The sequence below is a fragment of the Carcharhinus amblyrhynchos genome, unplaced genomic scaffold (genome assembly GCF_965287045.1).
Source record: "Carcharhinus amblyrhynchos unplaced genomic scaffold, sCarAmb.v2.hapA scaffold_599, whole genome shotgun sequence".
Classification (NCBI taxonomy): domain Eukaryota; kingdom Metazoa; phylum Chordata; class Chondrichthyes; order Carcharhiniformes; family Carcharhinidae; genus Carcharhinus; species Carcharhinus amblyrhynchos.
In genome coordinates, this window is record NW_027650339.1 from 53902 (window position 1) to 65972 (window position 12071).

Below are 12071 nucleotides of genomic sequence, written 5' to 3' on the forward strand. Positions count from 1 at the left end.
GAGCTGCAAGAGATGAGAAATCAGGTGTGTACCTGAGTTCTGAGGCTGAATTCTCAGTCAGTGGACAGGCGCTGGAGTGTTGTGACTTGGGGATTTTCACAGTTACTTCATTGCAATATTAATATTCTCATATTTTTGACACTAATGAATAAACGTTACAAAACATTCTCTCTCTCTCTGAGATCTTGCTGTGCACAGGTGACCAATAAAATGGAGTCTGTGTTCTGGTGTCTGGGTGGGTGATTACATATCACACCAGTTCACTGTAGAGGGTAAAAAGAATTCTGTCTCAATCTTTTACTTATGAAGGAATAGTGTTTGACGTGATACGTCTCTGGAAAGTCACAGCACACAGAAGACATCCTAGCCCATAGACCCTGAGACAACTGCCAGTGACTGAAAAGATTAATAATTTAATACAGAGAATCAACAGGATCAAGAGCAGCAAACTCATTACAGTAAATGACTAGAAAATCAATACAGTTAAACAGCCTTTCTAGAATCAGGAGCTGAACACACGGGGCATGACTTCACAGTCTCACTCTTCCCAAAGCTGCAAAATCCCGCCTGTCTTCCACAGAAGTTGCCATGCTCCACCCCTCACCTGCTCCAATTAACGTGACAATCAGTGTGGTACAATTCCAGCCAGAGACTTACCCGGAACACCAACAATCGCCAGGAAGGGATAGTAAAAACATTGAATCGCCTTCAGTAGAAATTCAATCCGATCAGTTGTTGTTATCCACCAATCATCTGCAGTAAACCAAGAAATCCAAAAGAATAAACTCCTGTCCATTGTTGGAACATTCCAATCCATTGTTCCCAGATTCTGATCCATTGTTGGAACATTCCAATCCATTGTTCCCAGATTCTGATCCATTGTTGGAACATTCCGATCCATTGTTCCCAGATTCTGATCTCTCCTCCCCCTCCCTCTCTCTCCACAGCCGCTGATCTCAGTTCGTGTCCGAGTTATCTCTCCCGCGGACACCACATTGAACGGAATTCCTTATTAATAGAAGAGGGAAAACCCTCCAGGCACACTAATCAGATCCATGGAGACTCACATCAGTTACAGTCACTAAACAAACAGTTCAATTAACCCCACTCAATCCAACACTTTTTATACTCAAAGTCGAAAATGTGCAGCCTAGATGGGGAGTTGAGGGTCAGCGAGGTGCGGAAAGTTGGTAATAATGGAGGGTCATCTTTCAATATTCATTCGCTGTAATAGCGGTTCCTTTGCTAGCGTTCATTTGGAGATGACAAGAGCACAAAAGCCGGGGTGTAACTGCTGACGTTTTGTAAGATTCCGGTCAGACCACATTCAGAATATTGTCAGCAAGTTTGGGCCTCGTACCTAAGGAAGGATGTGCAGGCCTTGGTGAGGGTCCAGAGAAGTTTCACTGAAATGAACCAGGGAATGAAAGAATTAATGCACAAGGAGCGTCTGAGGACTCTGGGTCTGTCCTCATAGAATCAGAGAGGGTTACAGCATGGAAACAGGCCCTTCGGCCCAATTTGTCCATGCTGCCTTTTTTTTAACCCCTAAACTTATCCCAATTGCCCACATTTGGCCCATTTCCCTCTATACACATCTTACCCATGTAACAATCTAAATGTTTTTTAAAAGATAAAATTGTACCCCCCTCTACTATTACCTCTGGCAGCTCATTCCAGACACTCACCACCCTCTGTGTGAAAAAATTGCCCCTCTGGACACTTTTGTATCTCTCCCCTCTCACCTTAAACCTCTGCCCTCTAGTTTTAGACTCCCCTACCTTTGGGAAAAGATATTGACTATCTAGCTGATCTGTGCCCCTCATTCTTTTATAGACCTCTGTAAGATCATCCCTCAGCCTCCTACACTCCAGAGAAAATAAGTCCCAGTCTATCCAGCCTCTCCTTATAACTCAATCCATCAAGTCCCGGTAGCATCCTAGTAAATCTTTCCTGCGCTCTTTCTAGTTTAATAATATCCTTTCTATAATAGGGTGACCAGAACTGTACACAGTATTCCAAGTGTGGCCTTCCCAATGTCTTGTACAACTTCAACAAGACGTCCCAACTCCTGTATTCAATGTTCTGATCGATGAAACCAAGCATGCCAAATGCCTTCTTCACCACTCTGTCCACCTGTGACTCCACTTTCAAGGAGCTAAGAACACGTACCCCTAGATGTCTTTGTTCTGTAACTCTCCCCAACACCTTAACATTAATTGATTAAGTCCTGCCCTGGTTCAATCGACCAAAATGCATTACCTTGTATTTATCTAACTTAAACTCCCATCTGCCATTTGATAGCCCACCGGCCCAATTGATCAAGATCCCTTTGCAGTTGGAGATAACTTTCTTCACTATCCACTGTGCCACCAATCTTGATGTCATCTGCAAATTTACTAACTGTGCCTCCTATATTCTCATCCAAATCAATGATATGAATTACAAAATTACAGTGAGCCCAACACTGGTCGCTGAGGCACATCACTGGTTACAGGCCTCCAGTTTCAAAAACAACTCTCAGAAGCACCCCCTGATTCAGTCAAGAAGCCAATTTTTTGTATCCATTTAGATACCTCATCCTGGATCCTGTGAGATTTAACTTTATGCAACAACCTACCATGTGGTCCCTTGTCAAAGGCCTTGCTAAAGCCCATGTAGACAACATCAACTGCACTGCCCTCATCTACCTTCTTGGTTCCTCTTCAAAAAACTCAATTGAATTTGTGAGACATGGTTTTCAACTCACAAAGCCATGCTGACTGCCCCTAATCAGTCCTTGCATCTCTAAATGCCTGCAGATCCTGTCTCTCAAAATATCTTCTAACAATTTACCCAGCACAGACGTGAGTCTCACTGGCCTGTAGTTCCCAGGCTTTTCCCTGCAGCCCTTTTGAAACAAAGGCACAACATTTGCCACTCTCCAATCTTCAGGCACCTCACCTGTGACTATCGATGATTCAAATATCTCCATAAGGGAACCACAGTTTCCTCCTTAGCCTCCCACAATGTCCTGGGATACATTTCATCAGGTCCCAGGGATTTATCTACCTTGATGCACTTTAAGACTTCCAGCACCTCCTTCTTTGTCATATGTACATTTCTCAAGACATCAGTATGTATTTCCCCAAGTTCCCTAACATCCATGTTTTTTTTTCTCAGCAATAAATACTGATGAGAAATATTCAGTTAGGATCTCGCCCATCTCTTGTGGATCCGTACATAGATGACCTTATTGATCCTTAAGAGGCCCTACTCTCCCCCTTGTTACTCTTTTGCCCTTTATATATTTGTAGAAGCTCTTTGGATTCTCCTTTTACTTATCTGTCAAAACAATCTTGTTTCCCTGTTTTGCCCTCTGATTTCTCTCTTGACTCTACTCCTACACGCTCTATACTCTTCAGGTGATTCACTTGATCCCAGCTGCCTATGCACCTCATGTTCCTCTTTCTTCCTCTTCACCAGGGCCTCAATATCTCGAGTCATCCAGAGTTCCCTGCTTCTGCCAGCCTTGCCCTTCACTCTAAGAGGAATATGTTTACCCTGAACCCTGGTTAACACACTTTTGAAACTTACCCGGCTTATTGTTCCTTCCCACAGACTCCCCCAATTCACTTTTGAAAGTTCCTGCCTGACACCATCAAAATTGGTCTTGCCCCAATTTAGAAATTTTAACTTTTGGGACAGTGCTATCATTCTCCATAACAATCTTAAAACCAATAGAATTATGGTCACTGAAGGACGTGGAGACCCTGGAGAGAGTGCAGAGGAGGTTTACCAGGATGCTGCCTGGTATGGAAGGACTGGGATATGAGGAAAGATTGGGAAAACTGGGGCTCTTCTCCTTAGAAAGACGGAGATTAAGGGGGGATCTGATAGAGGTGTATAAAATAATGAAGGGTATAGATAGAGTCAACAGTGGCAGGCTTTTCCCTGGATTAGAGACAAATATCACGAGGGGTCACGAGCTGAGGGTGAGGGGAGAGAGGTATAATTTGGATACTAGAGGGATGTTTTTCACACAGAGGGTCGTGGGGGTATGGAATGCGCTGCCGAGTAAGGTGGTGGAGGCAAATACGCTGGAGTTGTTTAAGGTTTATTTAGATAGACACATGAGTGAAACAGGGATGGAGGGTTATAGGAGATGGTTTTAAAAAGGGTCAGAGCCTCGGGTCGATACTGGAAATGTAATATTACATGTTAATGTTTTGTCTCTTTTAATCCACAGGTGTCGGTCCACCTTGTTGTCTAGCGAGGGGCATGCACACGGTGGGTCGTGCGTGGGCTGCTCTTGGATGTTTCGAGAGTGGCCTAGTACTTCGTGTCGTTGTGTGTGCTTAATCCTGGACCAGCAGACGGGCACCACGACAGCTCAGTGACTATCACTGCTGGCTGTGCAGATACATGGATTTGGGCCTGTGTCTGTGGGAGTTGGCACATTCTCCCTGTGGTTGCGTGGGTTTCCTCCGGGCGCTCCGGTTTCCTCCCACACCCCAAAGATGTGCTCTTAGGCTGATTGGTGTAACAAATTGACCCTACACTATTCTCCCCTGAATCTGGTTACATTAGGGGTACCATTCATATACACACGGGTCAAGGTAGGTGCAGGAAAATGCTTTGTTAAGATGGTGGCGCGGGCTCGTTGGGCCGAAGGGCCTGTTTCCTGTGCCGGGTTGTTCTTTGTTCTTTGGTCCCAAAGTGATCCCTCACTAACACTTCTGTCACCTGCCCTTCCTTATTTCCCAAGAGGAGGTCAAGTTTTGCTCCCTCTCTAGTCGGGCCATCCACATACTGAATGAGAAATTCCTCCTGAATACACTCAACACATTTCTCTCCATCCAACCCTCTAATACTAGAGCTGTCCCAGTCAATGTTGGGAAAATTAACATCTCTGACTATCACCACCTTTTTCTCTTGGAGCTATCTGTAATCTCCTCACATATTTGTTCCTCAATTTCCCACTGACTGTTTGGGGGGTCTATAGTACAACCCAATCAAAGTGATTTCCCCCTTCTTAGTTCTCAGTTCTACCCATATAGACTCAGTGACCGAACCCTCGGATATATCCCCTCTCAGTACAGCCGTGATGCTTTCCCTGATCAAAGGTGTAACTCCCCCTCCTCTCTTACCTCCTGTTCTATCTTTCCTACAGCATCTATACCCTGGGGCATTAAGCTGCCAGTCCTGTCCCTCCCTTAGCCATGTTTCTGTAATTGCTATAATATCCCTGTCCCACTACCCTGAGTTTATCTGCATCGCCCATCAGGACTCTTGCACTGAAATAAATGCAGTTTAATCTGGACTCCCCTTGCTCTCTGTCTTGCCTTTGCCTGATCTGTCTGGGATGAGAAAATGGCTGAGGCCTTGAATAACTTTTTTGTTTCGGTCTTCACGGAGGAAGACGCGAATAGTTTGCCGGATGTTAACAATGGAAAGATGGTAGGAGTGGAGGGTCTTAATGACATTACTGTTACTAGAGAGGCGGTGCTCGACAGACTAGAGGGACTGAAGGTGGACAAGTCCCCAGGACCGGATGGAATGCATCCAAGGGTTCTGAAGTATATGGCGGAGGTGATAGTGGATGCCTTGGTGGTTATTTTCCAAACATCGCTGGATTCCAGGGAAGTGCCGGAAGATTGGAAAACGGCTAATTTTATGCCGCTGTTTAAAAAGGGTAGCAGGCAAAAGGCAGGGAATTTTAGGCCGGTTAGTTTAAAGTCTGTTGTAGGTAAAATGTTAGAATCCGTCATCAAGGAGAAAATAGCGAGGCATCTTGAGGGGAATTGTTTGATAGAGCAGACGCAGCACGGTTTCGTTAAGGGGAGGTCGTGTCTGACGAATTTATTGACATTCTATGAGGATGTGTCTAGTGCGGTGGATAGATGGGAACTGGTGGATGTGGTGTTTCTCGATTTTCAGAAGGCGTTTGATAAGGTGCCGCACAGAAGGTTGTTACAGAAGGTTAGGGGGCATGGAGTTGGGGGTAGGGTGTTAGAGTGGATAGGGGATTCGTTGTCAAATAGGAGGCAGAGAGTGGGGGTCAACGGGTGTTATTCGGATTGGCGGTTGGTGACGAGCGGAGTGCCCTAGGGATCAGTGCTGGGGCCTCAGCTATTTACCATTTATATAGATGATCTGGAGGAGGGAACCGAGTATAAGGTGTCAAAATTTGCTGATGACACAAAGATGAGTGGAACAGCAAATTGTGCGGAGGGTGTAGAAAGTCTGCAGAGGGATCTGGATAGGCTGAGCGAGTGGGCGAGGACCTGGCAGATGGAATACAATGTTGGCAAGTGTGAGGTTATCCACTTTGGTAGGAATAATGGTAGGAAGGACTACTACTTACAGGGCAAAAAACTGCAGCATGCGACGGTGCAGAGGGACCTGGGGGTCCTTGTGCATGAGTCGCAAAAACCCAGCCTACAGGTGCAGCAGGTGATCAAGAAGGCGAATGGGATGCTGGCCTTCATTGAGAGGGGGATTGAATATAAAAGTAGGGAGGTCTTGCTGCAACTGCACAGGGCACTGGTGAGGCTGCAGCTGGAGTACTGTGTGCAGTTTTGATCGCCGCACTTGCGCAAGGATATTTTGGCCTTGGAGGGAGTGCAGAGGAGGTTTACTAGGCTGATACCGGAGTTGAGGGGGTTGAGCTATGAGGAGAGGCTGAATAGACTGGGCTTGTACTCGTTGGAGTTTAGAAGGATGAGGGGAGATCTCATTGAGATGTATAAGATGATGAATGGGATGGATAGGATAGAGGTAGAGAGATTCTTCCTGCTCAGAAAGGGCAGTAGGACTCGGGGGCACAGCCTCAAGATAAAGGGGGGGCGGTTTAGAACAGAGTTGAGGAGGAACTTCTTCACTCAAAGGGTGATGAATCTCTGGAATTCTCTGCCCATTGAAGTGGTGGAGGCTACCTCGTTAAATATATTTAAGACATGGGTTGATGGGTTTTTGATAAGCGAGGGGATTAAGGGTTATGGGGAGAGGGCGGGAATGTGGAACTGAGCCACGACAGATCAGCCATGATCTTATTGAATGGCGGGGCAGGCTCGAAGGGCTAGATGCCGACTCCTGCTCCTATTTCTTATGTTCTTATGTTTTTATGGTACTAGCATCACTGAAACTGTCTTTACTACCTAATGTGCACTCTTTAACTTCTTTGCTGTCCTCAACCTTCCCTTCTGCATTGGATCCCACCTCCCTGCCAAACTAGTTTAAACCCTCCCAAGTGTCTCTAACACATCTCCCCGCCAGGAAGTTAGTCCCCCTCCAGTTCAGGTGTAACCTGTCTCTCTTGAACTGTTCACCCCTTCCCCAGAAAAGTTCCCAATGATCCAAAAATCTAAATCCCTGCCCCCTGCACCAGTTCTCAAACCACATATTCATCTGCCTAATTGACCTATTGCAGCTCTCAGTTGCGTGTAGCAGTGCAGAAATTACTACCCTCGATATCCAGCACTTTAGCCTGTTGCCTAACTCTCTATAATCACACTTCAGGACCTCATCCCTTTTCAAAGAACAAACAAAGAACAAAGAACAACACAGCACGGGAAACAGGCCCTTCGGCCCAACGAGCCCGCGCCGCCGTCCCACTGTCTCAGTGACCTATTCATGATTTTAGTCTACGCCTAATGTGCGAGGATCAGGGAGGTCCAATTTAGGGACAATTTAGTACCCAATCAATCAGCCTAAAAGCACATCTTTGGGGATGTGGGAGGAAACCGGAGTACCCGGAGGAAACCCACGCAACCATGGGGAGAACGTGCAAACTCCCACAGACACAGGCCCAAATCCATGTGTCCGCACAGCAACAGAGATAGTCTCTGAGCTGTCATGTTGCCCTTGAGATGGTCCAGTTTAAGCACACTAACGACATGAAGCAATAGGCAACTCCCGAAGCAACGTCCAAGAGCAGCCCACTACAACCTGCCGCATGCATGCCCCTTGCTGGACTTAAATGCTTAAATTTCCTGCTTATGTCGTCGGCACCAATATGTCCTGTAAATGCTCAGTGACGTCCTTGACACTGGCAACAGGAGGCAACAAAACATTCTGGAGTCTCCATTGTGAAGCTTTGGTCTGTGCCTCTAATTAGTGAGTCTCTAATTACTACGGCTCACTTGCTCTTTCCACCACGCTGCTGGGCAGTAAGATCAGATGTGGTGCCACAGGCCTGGCTGCTGCTGGTATCTCCCCCCGACTAGCTCTTCCCCTGAACAGAATCCAATATTTCCTTTGCTTTTATGCTGTCCTTCACTTCCATCATCAGCCATGGATGCCTCCTCCTCCTCCCTTCAGCAGGTTACCTTCTCCTTGGGATGAATTTCTATTGTGCCACCTGAATAATCCCCAAAACTCCTGACATTGCTGTTCCACTGTCTTCACTACTAGGCATCCATCCCAATCAACACTGGCATCTCCTCCCTCATGTCTTTGCAGTTACCATCACTTAATTCCCATATCGTTAAATCTGATTGCAGCTTCTACCCCTGAAACCACAACGTAAAATCAATCATAATGTGGTCGCTCCTTCTTTAGTGTTCCTTTACCTCAAGTCCCCTGATGATAATGGGCTCCTGCTCTGTCCAAGACCGCAAGGAATTACAAAGAGTTATGTACGTAGCTCAGTCCATTCTGCAAACCAGCCTCCCATCCATTAACCCTGTCTACACTTCCCACTGCTTCAGAAAAGCAGCCAGCATAATCAAGGACAACATCCACCCTGGACATTCTCTCTTCCACCTTGTTCCATTGGGAAAAAGATACAAAAGTCTGAGGTCACGTACCAACCATTTCAAGAACAGCTTCTTCCCTGCTGCTGTCGGACTTTTGAATGGACTTACCTTGCACTAAGTTGATCTTTCTCGACACCCTAGCTATGACTGTAACACCACATTCTGCACTCTCTGGTTTCCTTCTCTATGAACGGTATGCTTTGTCTGTAGAATGCACAAGGAACAATACTTTTCACTGTATACTAATACATGTGACAATAATAAACCAAAACTGGAACACTTAAGAATTAAGATCAGTATTTGAAAGACCTCAGCATACAAGGTGTGGGAAAACACAATTAAAAGGGACACGTGTTTCAGAAGGAGCACAGACATAATTCTTTCTGTGGTGTAACATCCCATACACACAATTCCAAAATCAAATTTTCCCTTTTATGAACTTTATAAACAAACCACTTACACAGTGTTCCCTTCCTCCACCTCATGTTACTAAAATTAACACTCAGTACCAGCTTCCTGCTCAGAAGAGAACACTAGAAATCCTCCTCATGGATTGGGAGACCACACACTGTAGAAACACATTTCTCTAGGAAAACACTATAGAAATGATCCCTAAGAGTATAATCTCACTGACAAACACACAGAAACTCAGCTGCCAATACCACAGATACATATCACACTCACAGGCTGCGTCTCTCATTTATCGATTCTGTTATTTACATTTTTGCTAATTAATTCCTCTACAATTATACACCAAATTAAATATAGAAAAACAGATTATTTTTCCAAATGGAACATTGAAACCATCAGATTTGTAAACTCTCATTTCCATAATATATTCAATCCACCAATCAAAAGTTTTTGTTTTTGCAAATTATATTTATTCGTAAAATGTCTTAAGATCATTACAAACATTCCAAAGTGTGATAATTTTTAGGTTCTTTAGGGATATCATGTTGCACTCCGAGATACTTCAACACACTCAAAGCAACATCACAGATATTTTCCAATGGTCTGTATAAATGGTGTAAAAGTAGTTAAAGATTGTCTGTATCGAACAAATTGGACTTTGAGGTGTTTCAGTCACAGGGATAGGGGGTACAGCGGTCCAATTACTTGGAGTGTTTGATGGCAGTGTGGGTCAGACCCATCCTTCACAACCCAGGGGACAGATACTGTCTCAGTATGTACTCATACTGAATGTTTCTGTACCCAGAATCTACACACAGCTTGGTGCAGATATACACAAAGGGGGCTCTCAGGATTGGGATGATGTTGGACACGTTTTTCCCCTTCATCTCAAGGTTTATACATTGTGTTCCTGCGAGCGTGGTTTATTTTTGGTCTCCAGATACAATGGAAAATGTCTCAGCTGATTGTCATAGTGCGGGAGTGAGGAATGGGCCAGACCTGCGCCACATACAGTAACACCCAGAATGTCTCACATCTGATCACCAGGTTTTTACTTGGAATGGACAGGAAGCGTTGCTCCCACATTCCCAGCTTTTGGTTCATTCTACCAACTCGCTCCATCCAGCTTCTAATGCACCCCCTGATCCCTCCGAACCATATCCCCAGCACCCTGAGACTGTCTGACCTGACAGAGAAGGGGACTAAGGGATGGGTCCACCCAGTTCCCAAAGAACATGGTCTCACTCTCACCATGACTTACCTTGGCACCCAGGGCCAGTTTGAACAGTAATGTCGTTCATGTAGAGGGAAACTTTCACCTGAGAACCTCTGCTGTCTGGGATCAACACACCTCTAATACCCAATCCCTTCCTGATATACTCAGCACAGGGTTCTGTACAAACAGAGGGGGGGCAGCCCTGCCTGACTCCAGATTGAATTGGAAAGCTTTCTTATTCCCACCCATCGATTGAAAGTGTGTTACTGATGTTAGTGTCAAGCAGTTGGATCTAATTGTGGATTCTCCTTCCCAAACCCCATTTTGGAGATCACATCCATCATGTAGGTGTGTGATATTCTGTCCAAAGCCTTCTCCTGGTCCAGTCTGATAAGGCAGGTGTCCACTCCCCTGTCCCGCACACAGACAAACCTATCCTGAAGGAGCATGAGGCTATCAGACAAGAACAAAGAACAAGGGACAGCACAGGAAACAGGCCCTTCGGCCCTCAAGACTGTGCCGCTCATTGGTCCAACTAGACCATTTGTTTGTATCCCTCCATTCCCAGTCTGCTCATGAGACTATCCCAATATGTCTTAAACGATCCCAGCATTTCTGCCTCCACCACCCTACTTGTCAGTGCATTCCAGGCCCCCACCACCCTCTGTGTAAAAATCGTCCCTCTGATGTCTGAGTTATACCTTGCCCCCCCCTCACCTTGAGCCTTTGCCCCTTGTGTTTGTCACTTCCAACCTGGGAAAAAGCTTCCCACTGTTCACCCTATCTATACCCCTCATAGTTTTATACACCTCTATTAGGTCTCCGCTCATTCTCCGTCTTTCCAGGGAGAACAACCCCAGTTTACCCAATCTCTCCTCATAGCTAAGACCCTTCATACCAGGCAACATCCTGGTAAACCTCCTCTGCACTCTCTCCAAAGCCTCCCCGTCCTTCTGGTAATGCGGTGACCAGAACTGGACGCAGTACTCCAAATGTGGCCTAACCAGCGTTCTATACAGCTGCAACATCAGACTCCAGCTTTTATACTCTCTACCCCGTCCTATAAAGGCAAGCATACCATAGGTCTTCTTCACCACCCTCTCCACCTGTGCTGCCACCTTCAAGGACTTGTGAACTTGCACACCTAGGTCCCTCTGTGTTTCTATACTCTTAATAGTCCTACCATTTATTGTATAACTCCCCCTGACATTATTTCTCCCAAAATGCATCACCTCGCATTTATCTGGATTAAATTCCATCTGCCATTTCACCGTCCAATTTACCAGCCTATCTATATCCTGCTGTATTGTCCGACACTGCTCATCACCATCAGCAAGTCCAGCCATCTTTGAGTCATCTGTAAACTTGCTGATCGCACCAGTTACTCCCTCTTCCAAATCATTTATATATATTTCAAATATCAGAGGTCCCAGTACTGAGCCCTGCGGAACACCACTAGTCACAAACCTCCAGCTAGAAAAAGACCCTCCCTCTGCTACCCTCTCTCTCCTGTTACCAAGCCAGTTCTCAACCCATCTGGCCATCTGTCCTTGTATCCCATGAGCCTGAACCTTTTTCACCAACCTACCATGAGGGACTTTGTCAAACGCCTTACTGAAATCCATATAGACAACATCCACGGCTCTTCCTTCGTCAACCGTTTTTGTCACCTCCTCAAAAGCTCCACCAAATTTGTGAGGCAGAAC

General features: G+C 45.7%; 1 pseudogene; it reads right to left on the reverse strand.

Annotated features, from left to right (window-relative positions):
- Window positions 1-9189: 9189 nt before the first annotated feature.
- Window positions 9190-9366, reverse strand: LOC145339668 (small nucleolar RNA U3; annotated as a pseudogene).
- Window positions 9367-12071: the final 2705 nt, after the last annotated feature.